The sequence below is a fragment of the Lontra canadensis genome, unplaced genomic scaffold (genome assembly GCF_010015895.1).
Source record: "Lontra canadensis isolate GAN:19392208 unplaced genomic scaffold, GSC_riverotter_1.0 scaffold12, whole genome shotgun sequence".
NCBI lineage: Eukaryota > Metazoa > Chordata > Mammalia > Carnivora > Mustelidae > Lontra > Lontra canadensis.
Window position 1 is genome coordinate 28,568,079 of NW_022631006.1, and position 13,179 is coordinate 28,581,257.

General features: G+C 40.8%; 1 pseudogene; it reads right to left on the minus strand.

Moving 5' to 3' along the window:
* Window positions 1-805: 805 nt before the first annotated feature.
* LOC116867468 lies at window positions 806-1,774 on the minus strand (annotated as a pseudogene).
* Between the last annotated feature and the right edge of the window lie 11,405 nt (window positions 1,775-13,179).

A 13,179-nucleotide genomic window follows, 5' to 3' on the forward strand; every position in this document is an offset into this window, starting at 1 on the left:
CCATCAAAAGAAATGAAATCTTGTCATTTGCAACAATGTGGATATAACTAGGGGGTATTATGCTGAGTGAAATAAGTCGATCAGAGAAAGACGATTATCATATGATCTCTCTAATATGAGGAATTTCAGAGGCAGGGCGAGGGGGGTTGGAGGGTAGAGAAGGACAAAATGAAACAAGATGGGATTGGGAGGGAGACAAACCATGAGAGACTCTTAATCTCACAAAACAAATTGAGGATTGCTAGAAGGTGCGGGGGGGATAGGGTGGGATAGGGTGGCTGGGTTATGGACATTGGGAAGGGTATGTGCTATGGTGAGTGTTGTGAAATGTGTAAGCCTGATGATTCACAGACCTGTAACCCTGGGGCAAATAATACATTGTATGTTAATAAGAAAAAATCTGGTTAGCTATGTACGATTATCAGTTAATTACGCATATTTTTGGAACACATTCAACATTTGCTATGTTCTTTAAAAAAAAACAACTAGCTCTGATGAAAGCAGAATTTTAAAATGTTGAAATACATCAAGTATGTAATGAAAACCAAAAGACAAACTAGAAACTGAGTCATAGAGGAATACATGAAAATCTTATTAAGTTGTATTTCAAAATAAAGTTTATCTAAGGTACAGACATATCTGGAATGCAACAGCAACAATTCCTAATATTTAAATCATGAGTGTGATGAATTTGTAAAAATCATCTTCCCAATATATGAAAATAAAAAGAAGGGAAAAAAGCATAATCTCATTTGCTTTGTTATGTTCCATCCTCCTAAAACATTGGTAATACAGTATAGGAAATTCAACTTTTGAATCCTTTAGAGATTTCCCACAATAACAGATTCAGAATTTTCTTCAGTGCCTCCTTCATATCTTTATTCCGGAAGTTGTAAATCAGGGGATTAAAGAATGGAGTTGCCAAAGCATAGAACAAGGTCACAAATTTCTGCATCCCAGGATAGTCCCCAGAACCTGGACTAACATACATCACCATGACTGTCCCATAAAACAAACACACCACAGCAAGGTGGGAGGCACAAGTAGAGAAAGCCTTATGCCTTCCTAAGCCTGGGGGTACTTGCAGCACCACACTCAGGACACAGAAGTAAGTGCCAAGGATATATAGGAAAGTGAGAAAGATGATGAGAGAGCTAATGATACCACAGATCAAAGTAATTCCAGATACTGAAGAACAGGACAATGCCAGCAAAGGGGCAAGATCACAAAGAAAATGGTCAATGGTGTTTGGACCACAGAAAGGCACCTGAGATATTAGAGTCAAAGGAGTCAGTAACCAGAGAAAGCCCCCTGCCCAGCAGAAGACCACTAACCAAGCACACAGGCGATGGGTCATTATGGTGGGATAATGCAAAAGGTCTACAAATGGCAAGAAATCTATCAAAAGACATCACTGACAGAAATAAACCTTCAGCAGCACACATGGAGAAGAAGAAGTAGAACTGGAGCAGGCAGCCAGCATAGGAGATGCTCTTGGTCTGGGAGATGATGTTGGCCAACATTTTGGGCACATCAGAACTGACATAGCAGATCTCCAGGAAAGAGAAATTGCCAGGAGGATGTACATGGGTGTGTGGAGTTTCCAGCTTGACCACATGGCACAGATGATGGATATGTTCCCCATGAGAGTCAGAAGATAGATGAGGGAGAAGATGACAAAGAGGAGGACCTGGATGTCTCTGGATTAGGGAAATCCCAAGAGGACAAACTCAGTCACAGACCCAGAAATATTAGTCATCTCCAAGGTCCTCATTAGTCTGACCTGTAGAAGTGATAGAGACAGTAAAAACCACAGAAATATTTACACTATTTTGCTTCTTCCTGATAAAGTGATATATGTTTATTTTCCTCAATTCAGGCTTCTGATATTACTATCCTTCCTTCAGAAGCATGAGTTGTTTTTTCCTCTTCATCTCTTTCCTCCATTATTTACTCAGTAAACATTTATTTTGCACATATTACTGTCAGGCACTCTTCTAGTAGACAGGAAAAAGATGATAAAAATGTAGAGTACCTGTTCTTTGGAGCTTATGTCAAATATATTTTATTCAAAGTAACTTCAAACAACACATTTGTGGCCCCAGAATTTCTACATAAAGGGAATTTAGGAGCTTAAATCTGATTGGAAGAGAGCTAAGGAGATTTACCTTGGAACCTCATTTGCATAGAAAGGAAACTATTTTTACTTAGATTGTATGCTTATTTATGGCAACTTCATGGAGAGCTGATACAGAATATGGAGTGATGTTAGCATCCCTCCACGTATATCATGGTGCTTCCACTGACACAGTAAAAAGAGCATATGACAAATCAAAACAAAATATTTTCTTGTCATGTAAGACATGATTACACTCAGTTGGAAAAAAATAAGGAAAGGCTTTTGAAAAGAGAGATGGACCTTAGCAAAAGGGCAGCGATGAAGGCAGAACATTAATAGCACATAATAAAAATGTGAAAAGATTTGGATACAAATGTTATGTTTAGAGCAAAGTTCAAAAAAGTGGAAATGAGAGTACTTGTAAAGGAATGGTGAAATAAAAATCTTAAAGATGAGCCGGTGGGGGGGGGGTGGAGACAAGATGGCGGGGAAGTAGGAGGAGGTGCCTTTTCAACCTGTACCTTAAAGTGAGCTGATTACCTACCAAAGAACTCTGACCACCCATGAAATCAGCCTGAGATAAGAACTATACACGTCTGGATCTCTACAGGGGCAGAAGATGCCAGTGGGCAGGTAAAGCAGAGTGGGAACGTCGGACTGATATTGGAAGATACACAAAAGGGGGATGGAGCCACAAGAGGCAACCAGTTGGAAAGTAATACCCCTAATACAAGGGTGCCCTGCATCTGGGGACCAGCATTAACTTGGAGACTGGTTGAAAGCACTCAAAAAGAGCAAAGGATGGGGGGGAGGGAACTGTGGGAATCAGGGCTGCTAGGGACAGGGGCTTAAGTCCCTGGACAGCCTCCTCTGGCGCTAAGCCAGAGAGAGTGCGGTGGAGAAACCAGGTCTTGGTCCCTAGGCCACCAGCGTGCCCAAGAACGCATGGGGTCCAGCTCCTATGAGGGGCTGGGAGCCTCACCAGACAGCAGAATGCCAGGCTGTGCTAACAGAGCCTGAGATGCCCACGCCCTCACCCTCCCGAGAGAGGTGTGCGAAGGCCAACCCGGCGCTCTTAGACCCGCGCCATTGTTTCAGAGCCTGAGACACGCACGCACCCCAAACTCTCCCCTGAGAGAGGTGCGCACAAGCAGGTGCTCTTAGACCCAGAAAGACCAGGCACTCCCAGCCCGGGACAGCGGGGAATATCTCAGTGTGCGATCACTGCTTGGAACCTCTCTGGCAGTCTAGAGCTGCCCAGACAGCCGCTGCTGCCGAGGTTTTGGGTACAAGCAGAAGATCCTGCTTCCACAGGGACTGCGACTTGGAACCTGCTCTGCCAATGGCCAAGGGGGAATTTATATGGGCTCTGCAACACCCACAGGAGAGCAGACTGAGGCTTCTCTCTGAGAGGGAGGTCAGGGTGCAGTTTGCTTTCCTAGAAACCTACAAAAACCATCAAAACCGGTCAAGACGAGAGAAAATTAAAAAAAAAAAAAAAGTGAACAAACATAAAAACCTCCAGAGAACAAAGCCTGAAAAAACCAGTTTCCTCAGAGCCCACCCCCTCGAGGAGGGCGGAAGGATTTAACTCAGGGAACATCACTGACTGAAAACCCATGTGGCAGGCCCCTCCACCAGAAAACCAACCAGGAAAGAAAAAAAAAAGACTACAAGAGAACAACCACCACTACATCATAGAACAACTTTTATTTTTAATTTGTTCCCACTATTCTGGCTCATTTTTTTTTATATAGATAATTTTTTAGCCTATTTACCATCACAGTGAGCTGTCCAGTACATCAAATTCCATAATAACCTTCTAACCTGAACTTTTTGTTACATACACCTGTATTTTTCTTTTGCATTTCTATTCTTTAAACTTCTTTTTTTTTTAATTTTAGCTTAGTTTAGTCTAGTTTATTCCTTTTATTTTTATTTTCTAATATTCATATAGAGTTAAACTTCAAGGTAATCCCCTTTACCCAATCAACACTACACCTATAGGTAAACCAATTTTTAATCCCCCTTTATCTTAAGAAAGTTAAGTCCTTTAACAAAGATATCAAGATACATCCAGGAAGAATCAAAACAAACTTCCTCGCCCACAATGAGAATTTATAATCACTCTCCCATCTTTTTCTTCGACCAGTGTTTCTGTGATTTTGTGTTTGTCCTGATAGTATATAAATCTTACACTTGGGGTTCTTTTTGACGAGGTTCTTCCTTTATTTGCTTATATATTATTATTATTTTTCTCTTGTCATATACTTTTATCAGTCTTTTTGTTTGTCTGTTTTTGTTTGTATACTTCCTAAATCTTACCTTGGGGCCAATTTGGGCTGAACCTTCTCTTTTATCTTCCCTTTCTTTCCTGTCTCTCTCTCTCTCTCTCTCTCTCTTTTTTCTTTTTCTTTTCTTTTTTCTCTCATTTGGGTGGGGAATCCTGATTGCTCAGAAGCGTTCCAGGGTGCACCTTGACTGCACCACGGTTGATACATCCAGCTACATCTGTTCAGTCTTCTCTCACCAAAATGACTAGGAGGAGGACTGCCCAACAGAAGAAAAACACAGAGGATGGGCCTTCTGCAACAGAGCTAACAGCTATCAACATAGACAATATGTCAGAAAGAGAATTCAGGCTAACAATTATCCAGGCAATAGCTAGGTTGGAGAAAGCCATGGATGACCAAATGGAATTGATTAGGGCCAAGCTGAAAGTGACCAGAGTTGATGTTCACAATGTTAGGGCAGAGCTGAAAGCTACCAGGGCTGAGGTTCACAATGCTCTCAATGAGTTCCAATCTAATCTAAATTCTCTCACAGCTAGGGTAACTGAGACAGAAGATAGAATTAGATAGAGAGAAAGGATCAGGAGGAAGCCTGGAACAAACAGCTTAGAAGCCATGAAAACAGAATCAGGGAAATAAATGATGCCATGAAACATTCCAACAACAGAATTATTGGAATCCCTGAAGGGGAGGAGAAAGAAAGAAGTCTAGAAGATATAGTGGAACAAGTTCTTCATGAAAATTTTCCCAATCTCGTGAATGGAACCAGCGTTCATGTACTAGAGGCTGAACGGTCTCCACCCAAGATTACAGATTCCAAAAAAACATCAAGGCACCTCATAGTCAAATTGAGGAATCATAATTGTAGGTATAATCTCTTGAAAGCCGCTAGGACAAAGAGGCTCCTTACTTACAGAGGAAAGCCCATCAGAATAATGTCAGACCTGTCCACAGAGACCTGGCAAGCCAGAAAGCGCTGGCAAGATATATTCAGGGCACTAAATGAGAAGAACATGCAGCCAAGAATACTTTATCCAGCAAGACTGACATTCAAAATGGATGGAGAGATAAAGAGTTTCTAAGACCGGCAAGGCTTAAAAGACTATGCAACCTCCAAGCCAACACTGCAGGAAATATTAAGGGGGGGGCTCTATAAAAGAGGAAAAATCCTAAGAGTAGCATTGAACAGAAATATAGAGACAATCTACAGAAAGACTTCAAAGGTAACACGATGTCAATGAAAACATATCTATCAATAACCACTCTCAATGTGAATGGCCTAAATGCACCCATAAAACGGCACAGGGTTGCAGATTGGATAAAATGAGAGGACCCATCCATATGTTGTCTACAGGAGACCCATTTTGAACCTAAAGATACACCCAGACTGAAAGTGAAGGGATGGAGAAGCATCTTTCATGCCAATGGGCCTCAAAAGAAGGACGGGGTATCAATTCTCATATCAGACAAATTTGAATTTAACTAAAGACTGTAGTCAGAGATACAGAAGGACACTACATCATTCTTAAAGGGACTATCCACCAAGATGATCTAACAATTGTAAATATCTATGCCCCCAACATGGGAGCAGCCAATTATATAAGAAAACTGTTAATCAAGAAGTCATATTGATATGAATACATTAATAGTAGGAGATCTTAACACGCCTCTCTCGGAAATAGATAGATCATCCAAGCAGAATATCAATAAAGAAACAAGAGCATTGAATGACACATTGGACCAGATGGACCTCATAGATATATACAGAACATTCCTCCCTAAAAAAACAGAATACTCATTCTTCTGAAGTGCACATGGAACCTCCTCCAGAATAGACCACATACTGGGTCACAAATCAGGACTCAACTGATACCAAAAAACTGAGATTATTCCCTGCATATTCTCAGATCACAATGCTTTGAAACTGGAGCTCAATCACAAGGAAAAGTTCAGAAGGAACTCAAACACCTGGAAGCTAAAGACCACCTTGCTTAAGAATGCCTGGATCAACCAGGAGATCAAAGAAGAACTGAAACAATTCATGAAAACCAATGAGAATGAAGACACTTCGGTCCAAAACCTATGGGATACAGCAAAGGCGGTCCTAAGGGGGAAATACATAGCCATCCAAGCCTCCCTCAAAAAAATGGAAAAATCCAGAACACAGCAGCTGTCTCTACACCTTAAAGAACTGGAGAATCAACAACAAATCAAACCAACTCCACACATAAGAAGGGAAATCATCAAGATTAGAGCTGAGATCAATGAGGTAGAAACCAGAGATATAGTAGAACGTATCAATGAAACTAGAAGCTGGTTTTTTGAAAGAATCAATAAGATCGATAAACCACACTAATCCAAAAGAAAAGAGAGAGAGCCCAAATTCATAAAATTATGAATGAAAAGGGAGAGATCACAACTAACACCAAGGAAGTAGAAACAATCATCAGAAGTTATTATCAACAGTTATATGCCAATAAGCTAAGCAACCTAGATGAAATCGATGCATTCCTGGAAATCTATAAACTCCCAAAATTGAACCAGGAAGAAATCGACAACCTAAATAGGCTGATATCTAGTAACGAGATTGAAGCAGTGATCAAAAACCTCCCAAAAAACAAGAGCCCAGGACCTGACGGATTCCCTGGGGAATTCTACCAAACTTTCAAAGAAGAAATAACGCCTATTCTCCTGAAGCTGTTTCAAAAATGGAAGCAGAAGGAAAACTTACCGACTCTTTCTATGAAGCCAGCATTACCCTGATCCCCAAACCAGGCAAAGACCCTACCAAAAAAGGAAAATTTCAGGTCAATATCACTGATGAATATGGATGCTAAGATTCTCAACAAGATCCTAGCAAACATATCCAACAGCACATTAAATAGATTATCCACCATCCCAGGTGGGATTCATCCCTGGGCTACAAGGATGGTTCAACATTCGCAAATCAATCAATGTGATAGAACAAATTAATAAGAGAAGAGAGAAGAACCACATGGTCCTCTCCATTGATGCAGAAAAAGCATTTGACAAAATCCAGCATCCGTTCCCGATTAAAACGCTTCAAAGTATAGGGATAGAGGGAACTTTCCTGAACTTCATCAAATCTATCTATGAAAGACCCAAAGCAAATATCATCCTCAATGGGAAAAAGCTTGCAGCCTTCCCGTTGAGATCAGGAACACGACAAGGATGCCCACTCTCACCACTCTTGCTCAACATAGTATTAGAAGTTCTAGCAACAGCAATCAGACAACAAAAAGAAATAAAATGTATCCAAATTGGCAATGAAGAAGTCAAACTCTCTCTCTTCACAGATGACATGATTCTTTATATGGAAAACCCAAAAGACTCCACCCCCAAACTACTAGAACTCATACAACAATTCAGCAACGTGGCAGGATACAAAGCCAATGTACAGAAATCAGTGGTTTTCTTATACACTAACAATGAAAATACAGAGAGGGAAATTAGGGAATTGATTCCATTTACTATAGCACTAAGAACCATAAGATACCTGGGAATAAACCTAACCAAAGAGGTAAAGGATCTATACTCGAGGAACTACAGAACACCCAGGAAAGAAATTGAAGAAGACACAAAAAGATGGAAGACCATTCCATGCTCTTGGATCAGAAGAATAAACATTGTTAAAATGTCTACACTGCCTAGAGCCATCTATACTTTTAATGCCATTCCGATCACAGTTCCACCAGTAGTTTTCAAAGAGCTGGAGCAATTAATCCTAAAATTTGTATGGAATCAGAAGAGACCCCAAATTGCTAAGGAAATGTTGAAAAACAAAAATAAAACTGGGAGCATCACGTTACCTGATTTCAAGCTTTACTACAAAGCTATGATCATCAAGACAGCATGGTACTGGCATAAAAACCATTGGAACAGAGTAGATAGCTCAAATATGGACCCTCAACTCTGTGGTCAAATAATCTTCGGCAAAACAGGAAAAAATATACAGTGGACAAAAGACAGTCTCTTCAATAAATGGTGCTAGGAAAACTGGACAGCTATATGCAGAAGAATGAAACTCGACCATTCTCTTACACTGTACACAAAGATAAACTCAAAATGGATAAAAGATCTCAACATGAGACAGGAATCCATCAGAATCCTAGAGGAGAATATAGGCAGTAACCTCGTCGATATCAGCCACAGCAACTTCTTTCAAGATATGTCTCCAAAGGCAAAGGAAACAAAAGCCAAAATAAACTTTTAGGACTTCATCAAAATCAAATCTTCTGCACAGCAAAGGAAACAGTCAACAAAACAAAGAGGCAACCCACAGAATGGGAGAAGATATTTGCAAATAACAGTACAGACGAAAGGTTGATATCCAGGATCTATAAAGAACTCCTCAAACTCAACACACACAAAACAGACAATCATATCAAAAAATGGGCAGAAGATATGAACAGTCAAGACATACAAATGGCTATCAGACACATGAAAAAATGTTCATCATCACTAGCCATCAGGGAGATTCAAATTAAAACCACATTGAGATACCACCTTACACCAGTTAGAATGGCCAAAATTAACAAGACAGGAAACAACATGTGTTGGAGGGGATGTGGAGAAAGAGGAACACTCTTACACTGTTGGTGGGAATGCAAGTTGGTGCAGCCTCTTTGGAGAACAGTGTGGAGATTCCTCAAGAAATTGAGCTTCCCTATGACCCTGCAATTGCACTACTGAGTATTTGCCCCAAAGATACTCATGTAGTGAAAAGAAGGGCCATCTGTACCCCAATGTTTATAGCAGCAAAGGCCACGGTCGCCAAACTGTGGAAAGAACCAAGATGCCCTTCAATGGACAAATGGATAAGGAAGATGAGGTCCATAGACACTATGGAGTATTATGCCTCCATCAGAAAGGATGAATACCCAACTTTTGTAGCAACATGGACGGGACTGGAAGAGATTATGCTGAGTGAAATAAGTCAGGCAGAGAGAGTCAATTATCATATGGTTTCACTTATTTGTGGAGCATAACAAATAGCATGGAGGATAAGGGGTGTTAAAGAGGAGAAGGGAGTTGAGGGAAATTGGAAGGGGAGGTAAACCATGAGAGACTGTGGACTCTGAAAAACAATCTGAGGGTTTTGAAGGGGGGGTGGAAGGTTGGGGGAACCAGGTGGTGGGTATTAGAGAGGGCATGTATTGCATGGAGCACTGTGTGTGGTGCAAAAACAATGAATACTGTTACGCTTTAAATAAATAAAAATAAATTTTAAAAATTTTTTAAAAAGATGGGCCATGTGGCAGACTGCCAGTCTAGTTCAGGCTTAATTTACTAGTCAGTGGAAAGCAACTGTAGCTAGTCTAGTAGAAGAGTAAAAGATCAAAGGTTTATGGAAGCTACATTGCAAGACAATTTCTCAATTAAAGGGTAATGAATTTAGCAGGAAACTATTGGAAACCTATTTTGGCAGTCCAAGGAAAAAGAATGAAGAGTCTGACCTAGGGTAATGTAGAAGCAAAGAGATGGCAGGAATGGAGTCAAGAGATATGCAGTGGTAGAAACATAAGCTCATGGTCTTTAAAATCAGCAGAGGCAATTAAATGCTGCACAAGGAGCCAAGAAGACACAGAAAAGAGAGCCCACGCATTCCATTTGCCACAGTCATACTCTTCAACTCTCTTCTGTTTATCCTTGACTATTGTATTTCTATTATTCTATATATTACTATTATATTAACTAAATTAGCTTCCACTTACAAAGTTTTCCCCTCCTATAAGCCACACACAATGGGTGTTGATTCGCTATGTTGTCACCTGTGTGAAAGAGAACAGTAAACAAGAGAGTCATCTAAATAATTGCCAAAGTGTTAAAGAAAAATGTTCCCATTTTCCTATCAGCTAAGAACACAGGTTTTTTTTAATATGACCTGCAAAGACAAGATGATAATTTGACAAAAACATTTCCCTAATCCCATTTCTAATATGGTTTATATAATAGAAATGGTATTTGTAAAGAAAAATAGTTGTGAAATATTTTTTGCTCCTTTTTCATATCAATATATAAAACAAAATGGACACTGAGACATAGGAAAGAAGTCATTGTTCCATGTGCCCAGTCCTACTTATCCCAATGCAGCCTGGGAGTCAGAGGTGCCAGCTCCTTGGTTGAATACTTTTTGGTTCCTTTCTTTACAAAGACCCCTTTCAGGATGTACTCAAAGAGTAGAAGAAGAAACAAATCTCTCCCTACCCCATTACTTATTCCTTCCAGACTCTGAAGCCTGTCTGCAGAGACCTCAACCCCAGGAGCAAAGGAGGCAATTAATGTGCATCATATAGACCAAGGCATGTTTCATTTTCAGTTATTATCATATTGAACACAAAAACTACATGAATGTGCAAACACTAATAGGTGCAATCCACACACACACATATATACATGAATGCACATACACATACATATTCCAAACTATCACAGTATTATTCCTTCCAGAGTTCCCTCTCCTAAATGTAATAAATTACTTATTAGCTAACAAAATCTTTTGACATGAGATGCACCATTACTCTCAAGCTTTGTTAGACCTATAGTCTCCCATTCCTGTTGTTCAAATGGAAGCATCCACTATATCCAGAATGAGCCTATTCTTAAAATATCCACAGAACAACCAATCCCCATTCTTGTCAAACTCCTTAATTCCACATGTAGATCAAATAGAATGGATGTTGGCCAACTAAGAAGTTAAGACATGAATTGTATAATGAAGACAAATTCATTTCCTCTTCTTCAAGTCAAGGATACATTTTTTCTAAGCCTTCCTTGTAGATAGGTGTGCTCATGTGACTACTCCCTAGTCAGCAGAATATAATTAAAACTGATGTGCAGAGGGGAGGAGTCAAGATGGCGGAGAAGTAGCAGCTGAGACTACTTCAGGTTGCGGGAGATCAGCTAGATAGCTTATCTAAAGATTGCAAACACCTACAAATCCAACAGGAGATCGAAGAGAAGAAGAACAGCAATTCTAGAAACAGAAAATCAACCACTTGCTGAAAGGTAGGACTGGCGGAGAAGTGAATCCAAAGGGACGGGAAGACAGACCCCGGGGGGAGGGGCCGGCTCCCGGCAAGCGGCGGAGCAACGGAGCACAAAATCGGGACTTTTAAAAGTCTGTTCCGCTGAGGGACATCGCTCCAGAGGCTTAACTGGGGTGAAGCCCACGCGGGGCCAGTGTGGCCTCAGGTCCCGCAGGGTCACAGGAGGATCGGGGTGTCTGAGTGTCACAGAGCTCGCAGGTATTAGACGGGGAAGCCGGCTACAGAGACGGAGCCAAGGAGTGAGCTCACAGCTCGGGCTTACCTTGAACCGGTCGAAGGCTCGGGGAGCTCGGAGCGCGGCCGGAGGCCAGGCAGACGGGAGTAATTGGACGCTGTTCCCTGAGGGCGCACTGAGGAGTGGGACCCCGAGCTCTCGGCTCCTCCGGGCCGGAGACTGGGAGGCCGCCATCTTCATTCCCGTCCTCCGGAACTCTACGGAAAGCGCTCAGGGAACAAAAGCTCCCGAAAGCAAACCCGAGCGGATTACTCAGCCCGGCCCCTGGTAAGGGCGGTGCAACTCCGCCTGGGGCAAAGACACTTGAGAATCACTACAACAGGCCCCTCCCCCAGAAGATCAACAAGAAACCCAGCCAGGACCAAGTTCACTTACGAGGAGTGCAGTTTCAATACCAAGAAGAGCAGCGGAATTCCAGAGGAGGAGAAAGCAAAGCACGGAACTCATGGCTTTCTCCCCATGATTCTTTAGCCTTGCAGTTAATTTAATTTTTTTTCTTTTTCAAATTTTTTCTCTTCTTCTGCTAAATTTTTTTAAACTTTTACCCTTTTCTTTTTTAACGTTTTTTAACTAGTTTATCTAACATATATATATTTTTTCCTTTTTATATTTTTTTCATTATTGGTTTTCTTTTTTTATTTGTTTCTTTTTTCTTTTTTCTTTTTTTCTTTCTGAACCTCTTTTTATCCCCTTCCCCCCCCCCCTCACGATTTGGGATCTCTTCTGATTTGGCTAAAGCATATTTTCCTGGTGTTGTTGCCACCCTTTTAGTATTTTACTTACTCCTTCATATACTCTTATCTGGACAAAATGACAAGGCGGAAAAATTCACCACAAAAAAAAGAACAAGAGGCAGTACCAAAGGCTAAGGACCTAATCAATACAGACATTGGTAATATGTCAGATTTAGAGTTTGGAATGACGATTCTCAAGGTTCTAGCTGGGCTCGAAAAAGGCATGGAAGATATTAGAGAAACCCTCTTGGGAGATATAAAAGCCCTTTCTGGAGAAATAAAAGAACTAAAATCTAATCAAGTTGAAATCAAAAAAGCTATTAATGAGGTGCAATCAAAAATGGAGGCTCTCACTGCTAGGATAAATGAGGCAGAAGAAAGAATTAGCGATATAGAAGACAAAATGACAGAGAATAAGGAAGCTGAACAAAAGAGGGACAAACAACTACTGGACCACGAGGGCAGAATTCGAGAGATAAGTGACACCATAAGACGAAACAACATTAGAATAATTGGGATTCCAGAAGAAGAAGAAAGAGAGAGGGGAGCAGAAGGTATATTGGAGAGAATTATTGGAGAGAATTTCCCCAATATGGCAAAGGGAACAAGCATCAAAATCCAGGAGGTTCAGAGAACCCCACTCAAAATCAATAAGAATAGGTCCACACCCCGTCACCTAATAGTCAAATTTACAAGTCTTAGTGACAAAGAGAAAATCCTGAAAGCAGCC